The 18,618-nt window shown below is 36.3% G+C and overlaps 1 protein-coding gene across 2 annotated transcripts in view; it reads right to left on the bottom strand.

Annotated features, from left to right (window-relative positions):
* LOC134211354 (uncharacterized) overlaps positions 1-18,618 on the bottom strand; it is a 339,309-nt gene that overhangs the window by 227,816 nt on the left and 92,875 nt on the right. The window contains exon 1 of one of the 2 annotated variants that reach the window (XM_062688140.1): positions 7,143-7,163. The exons of the other annotated variant lie outside the window; for it this stretch is intronic. The gene's annotated coding sequence lies outside the window, so the exon portion shown is untranslated. Of the gene's footprint in view, positions 1-7,142; positions 7,164-18,618 lie in introns of those variants that run through there. 2 annotated transcript variants of the gene reach the window in all.

Here is an 18,618-nt window from a genome sequence, read left to right as displayed (position 1 = left end):
AATCCCTCTGATACCATAGCCGTTCAACTTTCTCAGAAGTACTGAGTGATCTAGTGTATCAAACGCCTTACGTAAATCCAAAAATAGTGCACCTACTAATTCCTTGGAATCGATCGCTTTAATTATATCATCAAGCAATTCAACAGTTGCCGTGGCTGTACTACTGCCTTGACGAAACCCATATTGATAATCGTATAATACATTGTGCTGGTTGAGAAATGTTGTTATTCTATTTAATAATAATTTTTCCAATATTTTATTGAATATGGATAATGTTGAAATAGGACGATAATTGTTTACATTACATGCATCACCTGATTTGTATATGGGAACAACACGAGCTACTTTTAAGCATGTAGGGTAGGTTCCAGTTTCTATGATTTTATTAAAAGATTGAGCGAGGATTCTGGAGAAAACAAGACAGTTATTTTTTATCACATCAACAGTAATACCATCATGGCCAGGACTTTTATTCCGTTCAAGGTCATGAATTATCAATGTCACCTCATTAGCTGAAGCTGGATTTAAGAAAATAGAGCTCGAAACATGGCGTAAATTTGACAATGGGTTATCTGTAGTAATATTAATACTACTAGCAAGTTGTTGCCCTACACTCGTGAAATAGCTGTTAAATTTTTCACAAATTTGGTGATTATCTTCAATTTTTACCCCATTTTCGAAAAGAACTATATTGTCATTTGATGAAGTTTTTCCAAAGATATGATTTATTTTTTTCCAAAGCTTCGAATGAGGAGTGTTACTCAAAAGATTGTCATAATACGTTTTTTTAGACTTTCGCTTTAACGTGATTACTTTGTTGGAGATATGCTTCAAAAGATCTTTCAGATGCTGATTGTTGGGATTTCTTTTCACTCTTTTGATATAATTATTTTTTAGTTTCATCAAGGACCACAGACTAAAGCTCATCCATGGACAGCAATTTTGTTTAGTGCTTATGTTTTTTGATATGGTTTTGGAGTGTTTTACTGATAGTTGATTGTAGGCGGATGCAATGTTTTCAAGGTATGCATTGACGTTTACAACTTCACCTAAATTTCCTAAAAATTGTTCAAAGTCAGCAGCGAGTTTACGATGATCCACTATAGTTTTACTTAAAGTAATTTTTGCTCTCGGTTCAAAAAGTTTAAATGATGTTACTATTATACAATGATCGCTTTCATCATTTAGAATTGTATCATTTCTCGTAAATTGAACATCATCAACTCTGCACACAACGTGATCAAGAATATTTGCGCTAACTGGCCTCGTTGGAATCGTATTTGTACAAACAAAACCATATCATTCCAGTAAACATTTATACTTTACAACTACATTATTATTTTGGGAGTTAACAGGTATATTTACATCACCAACAAGAAAACAAGAACGAAGACAGTTTGAGTTATCCAGACAATTTTCTAACTTATCCATGAAACAGTTCACATCGTATGACGGTGGACGGTAAAAACCATGAGCATCATATATACGACTATTGATTTCTAGCTCGACATGTAAATGGTGGAATGTGTTGCTTTTGCTTATTTTGTCAAATATTCTGGTTTTTTCAAAGTAAAAAATGTGTCCCTCTTCTATAGTGTGCTGTGATAAACCTGTACAGGAAATAATTTTTGTTTTTACATTGTATTTATGCTGGTCCAAACGTTTATATAAGAACTGGCTAGTTTCACCGATGTACGATTTTTCACATGCACTGCACGGTATGTCATACACTAGATTTGTATTTTTCTTTTTTTTTGGTTTTACGTGATACTTCTCTGGTTTTCATAAATAACACATCTTTAATTTTGTCAACCGTTGTCTCAAATATCTCGATACTTTTTCTCCTAGTCCTTTTATGTACGGAATAGTTACAAAATTGTTTGTTGAGTTCTCTCTGTTTTGATTTTGTAATGAGGTATACATATTGTGTAACTTTTCCCTAATTACTTCTTCCACGAAAAAACACGGGTAATTATTATTCTTAAATATTTGTTTTGCAGTTTTTAGCGTAATTAATTAATTTAAGCACCCTAAATTCCCTTCCTTTCCTTCAATATTATTGCATTTCCTAACCTCGACCAAACCGCGAGTCTTACGGTTCCCCAAAACTAACATTAGTGTATAAGAATCATAATAAACTGTATTTAAAAACATGATTCCGGCTCCGTCACGCTTCACGGCAAATGAGCCTTCCAAATAAATAATAGATTAAAAAATCATTATACTCATTCTTCTTCATCTTATTGGCATTACATCCCCACAGTTATTAACTGCGAGGTTTCTAAGCCAGGTTACCATTTTTGCATTCGTATATCGCATATGATACTTTTATGCCCAGAGAAGTCGAGACAATTTCCAATCCGAAAATTGCCTAGACCGGCACCGGGAATCGAACCCAGCCACCCTCAGCATGGTCTTGCTTTGTAGTCGCGCGTCTTACCGCACGGCTAAGGAGGGCCCCCCATTATACTCATGATGATGAGTAAATTCTTATGATTCAGCCAATAATTCTGATGTTTTAAATTCATTACATTTAACAATATCTAATAATTTCATTATCATTATATTTAAATAATTTGTTTACCATTATATTCATTTTATTATCAATAAACTAAATATTCTGTAAAATATAGATGAAAAACTAAATATTCTGGACGGATTAAGGATCGAGCTCATCATCTACGAATTTACAAACATTTTATTCATTATATAATATGTTTTAATAATTTTCATTATTAATCATTCTCTTTTCCATATTTTCTATATTTATTATTTTCCTTTTAGCCATGCTAACTTGATCGAAACGTTTTATAATTTTCAAAATTGATTGATGCATGATGCAAAAACATCATTATCAGCAACATATAGAATTATACAAAGAAGAGTGGTAGAAATGCTAGTACCTATTAGGTGAGTAAGAAAATAGATAAAAAAAAGTAGATCATGTTTGTTTGTAGCTTGAAAGACAAATGTCCAGCATTCAGAGGTCACGTACATTCGTGATTTATTTAGTAGGCAGCACAATCGGCCGGCCATCACATAATTTGTTCTGCTTTGTGCGGTTAGCAGACCGCTCGCCCGGTCATCGAAATGTTGTTCTTCTTTGTTAGGGCGGGTAAATTAATTATAAAGTAAAGATTCAGTTCGCGCCAGTAAGCAGAACGATCAGCTGGTTATCGAAAATGTTGTTCTGCTTTGTGCGGTTAGCAAAGAGATCGGCTGGTCATTGACAATTTTGTTCTGCTTAGTGCAGTCGGTAATTAAAATAATTAGTGTTCGTTCGATTATGTTTTGAATTGATCAAACTACACCCTATACACGGCATACCGTTTACCAAAACGAACCCTGCCACAATACCTAACCCATATATCCAACATCCAGTGATTTTTCGTGAAAGTGCAGATGACTCGTAATTGACCTGCATTCTGACACGGCCGGCGCTGGTATTGCATTACTTTTGGGTCACCAGTTTTTTTCACATTGAAGATGATGCTAGTCCCAAACATCATCTGTTGATTCCCTGTGTAATTACAGCTGACCTGGCAACAACGTAGTAGCAACCGTGGGTGGTCAATCAAGCTCATGCTCATGCTCGACCTTTTGTCCCTTTCGACCTTTTGTCCTTTTCGACCATTTGTCCCTTCGACCTTTTGTCTTTCGACTTTTTGTCTTTTGACCTTTTGTCCTTTCGACCTTTTGTCACTAACCCGCCCCGCACAATTTACATTTTCATTTTGTTTTCGCGAAGCAAAGGGGCTGTCCATAAACCACGTAGACCGAAATTTCATATTATCAAACCCCCCCTCCCCCCTACTAGACTATCGTTGACTATTCCGTAACCCCTCCCCAACCCCCTTGAAGTCTACGTAGACTTTTCAAATTTTACAAAATATCATATGTGATTGGACAATAAAAATCGAAATCAAATTTAATCCTCTGTACACAGCTCCTTAACCAAATCTCAAAGTCTATTAATTTAATTTCTGTTAAATTAGACTCCTCCTAGAGGTGTGCACACTTTTGCATCAGCGCGCCACTGCTTAAAATTTGTCACGCATCTGACCTATAATTCTCCACTCCGGTACAAATTTGTAGAAAAGCGAATAATTTCTTGAATTTCGAAAAATTCGTGGCATTGGAATTCCGAGAATGTCAAGTCTACATTCCAATAAGATTTTCGTGGAAATTTTCGTAGAAGATCCCGATTGATAATCTTTAAAGCTTCCCGTGTATATTTCAAAGAACTCTTCGTGAAAATTCCGATGCTTTTCTTGGAAATTCCATGCAATATCCCATTGAATAATCATCTCGCGAAATCCCAAGAATTTCCTGCCAAATTCCCAAACTATTACCGTTAATATTCCGAGTAAATTAAGAACTATTTTCCGAGGTAATTTTAAGTTTAAATGGACAATCCGAAATATTTCTCTAGGAATTTTAGAATGGTTTCCAACGTTCTTGCAGATTTGGAGCAATTTCCTGAGGAAATTGAAAAAAAAATCCTATAGAAATTTCGAATAATTTTTAATGTTTTTGCCTTTCTCGTATACAAAGTATACGTAAAGGCTATAGGATCACTCCAAAACCGAACTTTTGATAGAAGGCTCGGAGACCCATAGTGTTATATACCCACCGACTCAGCTCGAAAAATTGAGGTGATGTCTGTATGTGTGCATGTATGTGTGTGTGTGTACAAAAATGTGAGACACACTTTTTGGTACTTAGCATTATTCGATTTGCTCGCAACAAGTTGCAGTCGACGCGGATTGCGGTCTAGTTGTTTCCTATTGAAAATTGGCCTGATCGGTCATTGCGTTCCAAAGCTATTGAAAAAACATTGTTTTTCTGCCAAGGGTCCCCCCTTGGGAAATTTTTTTCAAAAGCGAAAAAACAATTTTTTTTTTATAGATTGCAGCAATACATTCAAATGACCGCAAATACATATAAATTGAAAGAAAAAGTAAAATCTATCCCCCTAAAGTGCTATTTCGACCTCTCTTATGTTTATTATTTTAATGCGCGAGAAAGGCACCACCAACGCTAGGTGGATTGATCTGGGTTTTTTTTATAAATTCCGAAGATTTTACTCCCATTATTCCAATGAACTAGCATTGGTACTTCCGAAGAAATTGCCGTGAAATATACGAAGATTTCTCATGGAAATTTCGAAGAATTTCGCTTATCTATCCAAAGAATTTCTTGCGAAAATTCCGAAGAATTTCCGAAATTAAGAAAAATTTCCTGGGGACTTCACAGAAAAACTCCAGTGAAGGGTTTCTCGCGGAAATTTCGAGGAATTTCCCGTTGAAGTGCGACATAATTTTTCGTGAAAATTCTGAAGAATCCCTTGTAGTTTCTAAAAAAAGTTCCCGGCGAAAATCAAAAGATATTTTAGTAGAATCTACAATAAAATCCAAGTGGAAATTTTGAAATTTTTTCGAAAGTTTTTATAGAATACTTTGGATTTTCATCCTCAACACAGTAGAATTTCCTGGGGAAATCCATATAGTTTTAAGCCATAGCTCAGACTATTACATCGGTGAAATTCGTTAGATTTTTCTAGCGAAATTCAAGAAATTATTTCGATAAAGTCTTGCAAAAAAATCTGGGAAAATCCTAAAAAATCAAAACTTTGCACAATACTGGTGTATAAATGGTTTTCCAAAAATAAAATAAAGTCTACGTAGACTTTTGGTATACACCCCCCGCCCCCCTTCGTAGACTAACGTAGACTTTTTCGAAACCCCTCCCTCCCCCTCAAGAGTCTACGTGGTTTATGGACAGCCCCAAAGCTGGAATAATAAAAATGACAGTTGTACGTGGCTTCCGTTTTGAATGGGGTGCCCTTGAAAACGCATTTAGTTTTGGATTTCGGAAGGCTTGTCCTTGTCCTGCTGGCTCTCAAATTTGCGAAAGAATTTCTCTTCAATTTTTGCTTGTAACTTCCTGAATTTTCACGCATGGAATTTTTGCAAGTTATTTTGTTTCCCTAGAAAAATATATTTCAAATTTCCACGCAAATTTGTTCTGAAGTTTACCAAAAAAAAAACATCTTAAACGGAAAACTAAACTATGTGTATTCAAATTAAACATCTTTTCCAAAAAAAGAAAATCTGACTTCCCTCACAAGTCATTAATCAAGAGCTACTAGGTTTCTTTGTGAATCTGGAACACCTAGGTTATACGTTTTCCTACACAGTGGACTATACATAATACCAGCGACTGTTATATTTTCTGACAATTCTGGACAAGAACCTACCAGAACCTGTCTAAGAACTGGGCATATGCGAAATTGTTAGATAATAATCTAAACAAAAAATGTAAGCTCACAAACAAATATTGTAAGAAAAGCTTGCAAAATTGTAGGGTTTCATACAACTTTTGTATAACAATCTAGCATTTTCGCATATGTCCAGTTCTTATACAGGTTTTAGTAGGTTCTTATACAAAATTGTTAGAAAATCTAACAATCACCGATTGGCTGTAGGATTGTATCACGTATGGATCGGGAAGGTCCTCCCACTGTTCGAGATGGTTCCATAAAATGCTATACGGATGACTCAAAAATTGGAACAAAAATGGGAGCATGAATGTACGATCCTGCGAAGCACGAAGGTTGATGACCAACTGGTTGCTCGCCAAAAAGTGTGTTCAATCAAAAAGATTTCCAATATATCAGTAACCCAAAAGCTCTTGGAGCTCAATAAGAAAACTCTTTGCACCTTTACTGGCCTAATAACCGGATATTACCCGAGTAGATATCATTTGAAAATACATTAGCCAGGTTCAGAATGATATTTGTCGTTTCTGTAACATGGAACGTGAAACCTCGGAGCGTATGCAGTAGTTTATGATGCTCTGTGAAAGTGTAGATCTAAAATTATAAATATTGGCTTTATGCAACCAGGAGAAATTTGGACTGCAAATCCAGGAAAGGCAAAGAGTTTTATTAATTCAATTTTGCCGAACTGGGAAAAGACGCGTCTTAGGTTGTTTACTTGATAAATGGTGATCAGCATACAAGATCCGAATGTTAAAGTAATCAGGAGTAAACCAAAAAAGTTCAACTTTATATACGTAGTGGTTCCACAACCCAAAAAAAGAATGTTTGAAATTTCACTATTGGTAGACTCAAGACTTACCTTAAACTCTAACTTGATTCAACAACAGGTTTTAGTATCTTTGATTCATTGCTAACATTGGTTACCTGAAAAAAGAAGAAAAGAATATATGACGAATAAAGTTTTCTAATTCAAAATAGACGTGATGAAATTTAAGACATTCTGGATTTCTAGAAACGACCTGAATCTCGGATCGTGATCTACGATATTCTTTTTGTATATTGCTGATCAGTTACTATTTGGCTATTCAGTCGTAATCTGGAAAAGTGACGTAACTATGCTCCAAATTACCACATATTTATTTTCATTTTATTAGTATTACTTGATAACACATTTTTTTGGAAATAGATTACGGCAGTATTGCGTATTATCCGCTGTATTGCAAATAAATACAACAGGAACATTGATTTTATTAACTCTGTTTTCTATACAACGTAGACCATTTTCAATGTACCCAATTAATATTTTTTCCGTTAAATTTATGTATGTACCACCTATTCAAATTTTTTGTAATACGTTCAGTTCAGTTTTTGAGGAAAAACGGGAATTAATTCTCAAAAGTACGTGTTTTCATTCTAATAAGGTTAGGGCCCTTCTTAGCCGTGCGGTAAGACGCGCAGTTACAGCGCAAGACCATGCTGAAGGTGGCTGGGTTCGATTCCCGGTACCGGTCTAGGCAATTTTCGGATTGGAAATTGTTTCGACTTCCCTGGGCTTAAAAGTATCATCGTGTTAGCCTCATGATATACGAATGCAAAAATGGTAACCTGGCTTGGAAACCTCGCAGTTAATAACACTTCCACGCTAAATGAACACTAAGCTGCGAGGCGGCTCTGTCCCAGTGTGGCGATGTAATACCAATAAGAAGAAGAAGAAGGTTTCACTGGTCTGCAAACTTAAATTTTGGCTTCTCACTTTTAAAATAAAGTTTGAATTTCATATAATGGACCTTGCAGTACATTTGTTGTGAAAAACGGAATCAAATTCACAAAAGTATGTATACCTACATTTATATGAAAATTCATCAACTTATATCCTGGTTACTAGTTGCTGGTTTGTTGTTGTTTTTAATGGATATTTACACAGAAGGTTATTCATCCCTACATATGCCTTCTACAATGTGCATTTCGCAAGGTCTGTTCGATAAAATTCAATTATCTGTAGAAGTACATGCAAGAGGTGAAATTGAATGGGGTAGTACCTACTACCTCGACTTATCACAAGTTGTAGCAGCTTTCAGAATTAAGTATTACTAGTTTCGAACAAACGTCTTAAAAGGCAATATTAGTCATCTGTATCAAAGACCCACCAGAATGATAATACTCGACGAACAAGAGATCTACTTTCTTATAATCCTCTTTCAACATCGAACCCAATCCACCACTTGACACTTGTTCCAGTGATGTTCCATCGATAAACGTGATCTCCTAATCCTATTTAGCAAATCCTTTCCGAGCGATAAAAATTTACAACCTCTTTTAATTAAATTCAGCTCGGTCCATTCCTCCGACCTAGGACAATCCTAGGGTTTCATCCCGGACCATCGGCTCGAGAGCCACTTGGAGAAACCGACCAACACAAGATAAATCTTGTTTTTCACGCTCGCTTTAGCAATAAATCTTTTCGCTCAGCGAAGACTACGTGAGCGTACAGTCGTCGACGTCGTCGTCCCTCTTGAACTGACTGCGGTGCGGTTCCCGTGGAAAAGTATTTTTATTACCACCAGTTCTCACCCAGGGTGAGAAAATCATCTACTGTTACCATCCATATACACAGTACCTGGGAAGTGATGCTTTTTTCACACCGAACAGCTTCCGAAGCGGTCGGGGTGGTTGTCGTTCTTCACTATGTTTCACCTTTGCCCACGTGCTGAAGCCGGAGAAAATTTGTGGTTACGAGGTACAAATCGGAGGGAAATTTTGCCCCAAGCCTTCATACTGCAAGTAAGTGGCCACAACAGCATCTATGGGATCAATGAGGACAGCTTCCGAGGTGCAATCACGGCGTGTAAAGAAGGAAAGGGTATTGAATTATGGCCGCATGATAGTGATCGAATAAAAGCGGACATCGATAGTCGGGATTTTTTCGAGCATCGCCATTCCGTGCCTTCCGGTCCGTACTGCTGTAGGCGTCCTGCGGGATGAGTGGAAAGTCTCGTGCTGCTCAGTATTCATGGCCCGTGGTTTATACAATGTTCACGCTGCGTGCTGCTTCTGTCTGTTGGCTTTGAGTGTACCGTCCTTTCGGTGAATGGAGGATGTGGAATTGTAGACGAAGCGATGTCCACGGTGAAGATGGCATACTTCTGAGCCAGGGATAGTTGAGGACAGAACAGCGTCACGTAACAGAATAGCGCTAATCTCTTCCGAGCGTGGCGTTGATTCATAGGGTGGAACTGCATTCTGTGCAAAGGTTATTTTGCTAAAACACAGTTGAAAAAGGTGGGCAGTACATATGATGCAGCGAGAGGGCTCCATCGGTTAAAATGTTGATGTCATTATGGAGTTTGGTTTCAAAATTTTGGTTTTGGGATTATTTTGCATAAAATATTTGAACAAAAATTCAACAAGACAAATATTCACATAGCGTGTACTTCTTAAGTCTTTTTCAGAATCTCTAGAACTGTATTGTATTTGGAAATCTCATGAATTATTAGCACAGCCAACCAACGGATGGCAGTTTTGACGTAGAACTACGTCTGTCTTTTCTATATTGGGGTACACTTTACGATTACGAAAAATACACTTTACGTCACGAAAATATGATAGAATTTGATCGTTAATATCGCAGCCGTTTCTCGGTGGATTTTCAATTTTATTGGACCATTTGATCAAGGAAGAGTCTACCCGATGTACACTGTAGTCATTTTTTCCGTGGTTTTTCTTACACGAATCACTTTTTACGTGATTTTTTTCACTCGCATTTTGGGATTTCCGATTTTTTCATTTAAACATATTTTCGGATTTTCACAGTTTTTTACGTTGTTTTGAATTACGCGGCCCATATCCTCCGCGTGAACCGACTCCAGTGTGTTACATATTTATGTATGACAATTTTTGCTATTGGAAACTTTCTTGTTTAGCAATCGGTTTTGGTGAATCAGTCAATCTCGTAAGTGCATCGTGAGCTTCTTCCATAGCACAACATTCCAACTGGAACTTGGCCTGCTTTTCAACTTAGTAATCTATTATAATTATTATAACATTTCTTTAGTTTTTAATTGAAAGCTTTCTATGCCCGCCATTGCATTGTCAATTGTCAGGTATCTTGTGTGGCTAATACCTATTCCCTATTCCCAGGGTGTTCAGAATGTTTCTCACCCGAAAACATCCCAGATAGGATCGAGAACCGATTTCGCCATCTACGGATTATGCGCTTTTGTTCGCAAGGCTAACTGGAGACCTCAAGCCAGCATATACGTCAAATTGTTGCAACTTACAGGGTTTTTACCTTATGCAGTTCGTTTCTGCTAACTTATTATTATTGTTGCCAGTAGAGGTTCTCGGAATCTTTTTCGCTGGTGCAGTGGATGCGTTCTGGGAAACTTTTTTTGGCTCGTTTTTGCTGATTCCTAGGTGCCTGCCGGAGTAAACGCAAAGTACGACGCAACTCACGCGAAGGAAGAATATTTATTGTCAATAAACTGTCAAACTTCTTTGTCGCGTCTATTCTGACCTCTTCCATAGGATGACCACCAAACGCCTTTGACAGCCCAGCTTTCACGATGGACTATTCTGTAATGAGCCACCGGGGGTTTAGACTGACTTAGCGGCAGGTGCTTAGTCTTTGTTCCAGTCTGCGTCAGTGATGGTTGCGATAATTATTGGAATTATCTTTTAATGACTTCTCAGGTGTAAACAATAGGCTCTTTGTCATCGGCGATAACTTTTCAAATTTTGGAATCGATTTGTAATAAACATAAAACTATCATTTTAATGTAAACCTAACTAATACCAATTCAATGTGAACAATGAAATTCAATCGGATGTTTGGCATTGTGTTTTGGTGTTACATAGGAAAATAAGTTCAAAATTAGCATTTACCAATGCTAAGAATCGAGATACAATTATCGAACGATTCTTACTTTCTAGCCAGTTTTTATCAATTGATAACACAGCGCAACAAGATGTTGTCCCTAACACCAAATAATTTGTCCCAAGTAGATTTTTGCTCGCTGAATTCGAATCTGACTTCAGATTTGCTCTAACACGTCGAGATTTTGAGATACACCTCAATAAATGTGGTAAAATCAATAATTTTGAGCATTTTAACCCTATAAAAAGAATTACTTGTCAATCAAGGTCTAAAATGGATCACAAACATCTAATCTTTAGAAATGTGGTGCATGTTGAACAAGTTAAACATAAAATGTGTGATTTATCTACAATTTTAGTAAGTGAAAGTTATTTTAAAAATATGTTTTATGCAAGCCACCTTTGAAGACTTGTTTAAAAGCCTGATTATTTTCTCTGAACGGTTTTGAGAGGAAAGTAACAAGAATTCAATATAATAGTTTGCCCAAGCAAAAAAAATGTTCTATTGAATGTAAATATGATATTGTATTTCCTCTGGCGCGATAAATTTCCAATAATTGCTCAAGTGATGTGGTGTATTTACTGTCAATTGAAGCTCCTTTATTATGTTCATTCGAATAAATCAAGTACGAGAACTGTACGCAGTTATACATATTTTGATTATTCCTGCTATTTATGATCATTCCAATATTCCTTATGATAGAAATTTGGGCGGAAAACTATCAATTATCAAAATCAACCAACGAATCGATAAGTTGCATTCGATCGTTCTTGTGTATGATTACGGCTACGCAACAGAAACCGGTAAACGTCAACAACCTACTCGTGCGTGGGGGACTTTTTATTTGATTCGCGTTGAAAATGCTGCGTGGATGTTGCAATAATCCCAATGCAATTTCTTTTATCTATGGTCAGTTTATAACAGTGAAACGGGAAAAAGTTCACTAGTTTTATCAAGCTTTGTTATGTGCTAAGACGCAAAGTTATGCGCCATAAAAAAAACTTGAGCTCCGCTCCACTTGTGTGCTGTTCAACATGTTACAGTTACCCGAGCATATGGTTGGATGATCCGCCAATTCTGCACTCTGATATTTCTCTAATTTAACAAAATAACGGCATGAATGAGAAAATTTACGATGAAGTTACAAAATGTTTAAGTTTCAACTTATTTTCCGAGTGCTGGAATGTATTTTATTAGTCAATTTGGCTTGAATGCTCTGGTAGGGAATCTAGTAGAGGATTTGAATTTGTTAAAATTGCAATTCGATCTGTTTCCTTGTTGATTAAAAGAAATAAACTTTCTGGATCATCATGTTCGCACTATATTCTAGCACAACACAATTGCAACATGATAACAGATAACGTGTGATTATTGGAAGTTGATCGATAAAAAAAAACCAGAAATCAAGCAGAATAATATTTTAGGAGGAGGAGAAATGTTGAGCATGAAATGAAAAAAAAAATGGATATTTTATTAAAAGTCAAATGAAACATATAGGGGAACGGTTCGCCACTTCATCTCATAGCTCCTATTTCCATCCCATCAAAACAAAGCAATGGAAAGGAATTTGGTTTGTTTATTATTTTTGTGATTTTTTCAGCAGTGAGCACGCATGCTGACAAAAAGAAGCGACGAAATTGGTGCCGTATTTCTTTGTTTAGCGATGAGATGAATATATGTTCAGTGAGATGGAGATCGGAACATTTCCCTATTTACAACAACTAGTATCTGTATACTTCATTCAACATTTTCATATCCCAGTTCCTCTGGCCGCATGTTGTTGAATTTTTAGTGGTTTCGAACTGCTGGTTATGGTGTTTGCATGCAAGTTTTTGAAACGGACTTGCATGGAATATTTTTAAATTAAATTCACTGAACTTAAATTCAAGGAAAACCGAATAGAAAACAATTGTAACGTGCAAATCTGATGAAAATTCATTAGATCAGATGTGCTTATACCGTTTCGGGTATTGATTGACCTAAAATTATGTTTATATACTTTATGAAAGTCCTTCGAAAAATGCTAATTTCTTCAAATTAGCGGTATTAATCTACCTATATCTCAAAATTTGGACGTGTTAGAGCATATCTGAGGACAGATTCGGATTCAGCGAGCCAAAATCTACTGAAGACACATTAATTGGTTCTGAGGACCCGCAAAAGGTTAAGTTTTGTTCTCCTGTGTAATTTAGATATGTGATTGCTTGAGAGTGTTGCTCATCCTCGATTATATGAAAATTTTGTTTTATTTGCTCACTCAATCTCAGGAGCGCAGGATAACCTACGGAAACAGATGCACCATGGGCTTGTTTTGGTCTCATCTTATCGAACAAAAAAGGGGTCGTTTGGCGGAAGAGGTCGAAATTTACGGCCATATTAACCGTCCAGCCTAATACTTTTTCGACTAAATGGCCCTTTCTGCCAAATTCAATCATGCTCATGCTAAATGGCCCTTTCTGCCAAACAATCATTTCGGCCTAACGGCATTTCTCGATGCATGACCTATTCGGTTAAACGACCTGTTAGTGCAAAAGGCCTTTTCAGCCCAATTACCATTTCATAACCCTCTCGGCCGTATATCACTTTCGGCCAAACCGTTTTCGACCTAATAAACGTTTGGCCAGAAATTCGATTAGATGACTTTTGGTTCAACGAAAAAATTCCAGAACATTTTTTTTTTGAAAAACGAGCCGTCGGCTAAAATGGCTTTAGGTGTGACGCCGAAAACATCAAAATTATGGCAAACGCTTTGGACCGGTGCACACATTCATCTGGAAAAAAACAATCACTCCATGTTTCAATTATCAAATCCAGAAGCAATGATCTTAACTTTTTTGTTATTCTTTATTTATGTGTTTTTTTTTAAACAATGATCTTGATCGTTATTTGGCAGATAAGCTTAGCTTAGCTTGGCTTGATTGACTGTACAGATCGTAATTGCTAGTCATGATTAGCCGAGAAACAATAATTATGCACAGCTCACCAATTGAATAGTCTTCTTGGGACTATGTTTTTCCTTATCTATATGATTTTTTAAATTTTAAGCTCTCCACTTCTTGGGACTAGAAAGCTATTCTCACTGTACATAATTCGGAGTTTCTGTAATTCAATAACAAAAACGATGCCGGCCACGTTCTCATAGTCAAATAGGATAAAGGGAGACAAATTAGTGCCGATAGCACTGGCCATATCTGACAAACGATTTGATCATGATTATACTATTGTATGTATTTCATCAAACTCCTGTATGAAGGGCCAAAAATGAGTGGAATGGTTCCATAAGCAAAGACGCTTATGCGAATCCACGGGATGAATAGAGAAACTCCTTCCAGAAGATAGTTCGTACATACTCTAATACAATCTAGCCCTCGTCTTTCAGATTGACCCAATATATGGGGAGAAGAGCCCGCCCTTTATCCACGAGATGTTAACAATAGGAAGTTGGCGATTCCACTCTTCCTATCCAAATCGCTTCAATCGAGTGAAGTGATGGTTTCATATAATGGTTTCATAATCAATATCAAGTATAAATTGTTTAAAAGATATATTGGAGTTAGCTCACCACATTTCCTTTCGATGAATATCCTGAGGGTATATTTCATTTTGAACCAATATCTTGATTGAGAAACCAGATATCCGAAGTCGTTCGAAGGTAAAAAATCTTGAATCCTGACTTCCGGAAACGTAGTACCCTTTTCCGTTCAGCTGTGCTATCACCAAGTCTTCTTAAAATGCTGAAACTTCATCGAATCTTCTCTTCTTGTATTGGTCTCGGGGGGTTAAATTTGTCATTGGCTAATAATAAAAACGTCAATTGACCTTTGATTTCTTATTCGCTCAATTTATTCTTTATTTTATTTAAAGTCAACTTTCCCAAAGAACCCATATTTTTTGACGCCTCTAAGTATTTTTAAAAGTTACAACAAAAACCAAAAAAGTGCTGTTTTTGATTTTGTTTGAAGATTGGCCTAACATTCACCCGATTTTGGACGAACATTCAGGCCGGTTTACACGTGCAGCACTTTTTCGGTTTTTGTTTTCGATTTTAAAAATAGATAGAGCCTTAAAAAAATATGGGTTCTTTGGGAAAGTTGACCTTGAATAATACAAAGATTCAATTAAGATAATAACACGAGATACAATTTTTGACGGGAAAGGTCAATTCTTTGACTAATTTCAGTCGATTCTATAGTGAAAAACCAAAATCAAAAAATCTAAAAAGTGCTGAAATATAATTTTGAACTGATATTCCTTAAATTTTGGGAGAGCATCAATGTTCAATGTTCAATGCTCAATGTTCAGGCCGGTTCACACTGCAGAACTTTTCCGTTTATTTTATTTCTTCTTATGTAATAGTCTGAGGCGTTAATATGTTTGTTGGGAAAGATTTGAAGCAGAAAATTTGTTGATTTAGGACTCTTACAAAATTGTATGAGTTCATTTGAGAAAAAGTTTCCAGAAATCGCCTTGGTTTGCGATTTACTATTTCTTTTGAACGACGCTATATTTATGATGATACAAAGAGGCAAACGCAGTATGTCTTTAACGTATTTCACTGAATCGATATCTTAACCATTTCGCGACGACTAAAACACGCACTGTACTTGCTCGATGGCTACTGCAAACTATGGAAGATCGCGCTTGTGTCGACCGGAGCAAAGCACATGAGCCAATGAACACCAAAACAATTTTTTTTTTTTCATTTTCACAACGACTAAAACACGCACTGTACTTACTGCAAACTCTCTTGATCTTTATTCGGCTGTTTATCCATTATCTGAAACCAGAAAAGCGAAGTAGAAGAGATGCTCCAAAACGCCCTCCACCCCGATATTTCCTGTGTTTAAGATGTTTGTAACAAAACTAGACCTAAAATTATGTAGGTTAGACGAAAAAATGCCAAAATAACCGGATTAACCTACAATGTACTATACGTCTCCACGCACTTTCCATACTAGAATTCTAATTCACTGATGCTTGGTGCGTTGTAATTGATACGCACAGTACGACGGTACGAGAGTCTGTTCATTCAATGGAATGAAACTTAACTGATAACCTAACATGTGGGAAAAGGTCTGCAAAAACTGCAGAAACAACGCGCGATATTATTTTGGAAAGATGGATTCAAAAACACGGGGTAGCAATTAAAATGTTGGACACAAGGAAAAGGTTTTAAGTGCTGACTGAGTTGTTCTCAGTAGGTCAAGTTTGGTTGGATTCTGGGTTGTTTAGTTTATGCCAGGCAATGGAAGGTTTTGTGTTACATGTTTTGTAGTGGATGATTTTAAATATCCAGCTTTCCACGATCGCCATAATGGCGGATGCTATAAAAAGTTTGACATTAACTGCTTCCCGAGACTGAACTGAAATTTTAGTCTGAGCAAGCGTTGATTTTCTTCGTTACTAATGACATTCCAAAGTTTGTTATTTTCTATTAACAAGGACATCACTAAAATTGAAATTTATTATGCTTCCCGATCAGGAATACATAACAAAATTATAACTCAATTCTATCAATGGTTGTTATTTAAAACAACGTGTGTTATAATTAGATAATTCGATAAAAATGTGTCTTCGGCCAGTTTTATTTCATATCAAAATTATAACAACATTAGTTATGTATTTTTACACAAAATAATTGCCTACATTTTTTGATATTGGGAAAAAGCGAATGTAATCACCTCCAGTATAACTTGAATCAATGTTCGATGTTAATAGCTAGTACAAAGTTAATTGCCTACATTATGGATGGAAATCCGGCGTTGTAGCGTACCACATTTTTATACGTGATGTAGGCAATTACCATGAAAGTAGATTATTGTACCTCATAATCATATCAACGGTTGTTATAATGTTGAAATGAAGGTAACAACCTCTGATATAATTATGTTACGGCTAGAGGGAATTTTGATATAATTTTTGTTATTTTAACAACTAACCAGCCAATTTTATAACACATTTTGTTACATTATTTTTCTGAAATAAATAACTCCCCTTGTTATAATTTTGTTATGCATTCTTGATCGGGTTACCATTCAAATTAGATTTGAATAAATTTCAATTAATATGGAATTTTGTTTCAGATAACATACATATAATAACTTTCCAGAAGTTGCTGCAAAAGTCATAGGTCGGGGAAACCTGCATGGTGGTTTTTGGAGCGGAGCATACATCCAGCAGCTTTCTGATGTTTCAAATTCTGTTGCTCGATACTCCAAAATGACGCAAAAGATTACGGAGAACACGTCCGAAAAAAACGGTGGTGGATGTAAAAAATATAAAGAATGTGTTTCGGTGTGGCCGGTTGGCTGATCCTTTTCACATACATACTAGTTGTCGATCGATCGAAAGCTATATTCTCAGATGATAAAAACCGAAATAGTACTTCGTAAAAGCACAAATCTACCTTTTACATAGGGCCCTTGTTCAACTACATTCAAATTAACCCATATGGGGCAAATTTGTGTCTCTGTGTGGCCTGAACTGTTAACGGGTTTTAGATAGATAGAATACTGTTTCTCAGTTTCATGACTGACTTATTTTATAATTAATTTACTGTCTATTGTTACAATCGTAATATATTGGTGAGCCACCTTGTACAGCCTATCACCCAAGTTTGCATTTTCAGTATTTGCAATAAATTTTCATGTCTGATTGCCTTTTATTTGGGCCATGGCCGAGGCCTTGGCCCAAACAACGGAAGCCCAACTTAAAAGTGGCATATATTTCTATCCCAACCAGCGAATCATGACCGCATTGCCAACAAAGTACGAAAGGGTTAATCTAGTGTGATCAAAATTTACAGTTTGGATCAATTATCAACCAAATAAATTAACAATCAAATGATCTTCAATTCAATGATTATTTCCCAGTTTTTTAGCGATTTGTATTAGGTACTGAATAAGTACCAAAAGTACTGAAGGCGTAGAAGCAATCGTATGGCGATCGTGGAAGCTGGATAGATAGTGGAATACAAATATAGATGAGCGAAGATGAACCTTCTGTCTCCAAACGAGCATGACGTCATGATTTCAATGAAAATATGAAGGGGTGTGACGTCATATGCGCTTGGTATACGGTAAAAAACGTACACGGCTATGCTTTTACTCGTCTATAGATGCAACTATGTGGATATAAAATGAGGAAACGACCGCTACATAATACATTTTTAGTAATTAATTTGAATGGTCTGTACCATTCTTCCACAGGAAGGAGAAGTAGTAATAATGGTAATATGATCCTAAGTAATTTGACTCGTTAGATCTCAGTCTAGATTCTTGAAACTATAGATTAGGGTGGCTCAAATTAGTATGGGAAAAACTTTTTTCAATTTTTTTATGGGCCGTCCTCTTATTCGGTTCTATTTGATGTCCTGATGCTCTGTACAAAATTTCAGCCATATCGGTCAACGTTTGGGCAGTGCTAAACTTGTTGGAAGTTTAAATGCAACAATGTATGCAGA

This window comes from Armigeres subalbatus, chromosome 2 (genome assembly GCF_024139115.2).
Source record: "Armigeres subalbatus isolate Guangzhou_Male chromosome 2, GZ_Asu_2, whole genome shotgun sequence".
NCBI classification, from domain to species: Eukaryota; Metazoa; Arthropoda; class Insecta; order Diptera; family Culicidae; genus Armigeres; species Armigeres subalbatus.
This window is presented reverse-complemented; position numbering and strand designations above follow the sequence as displayed.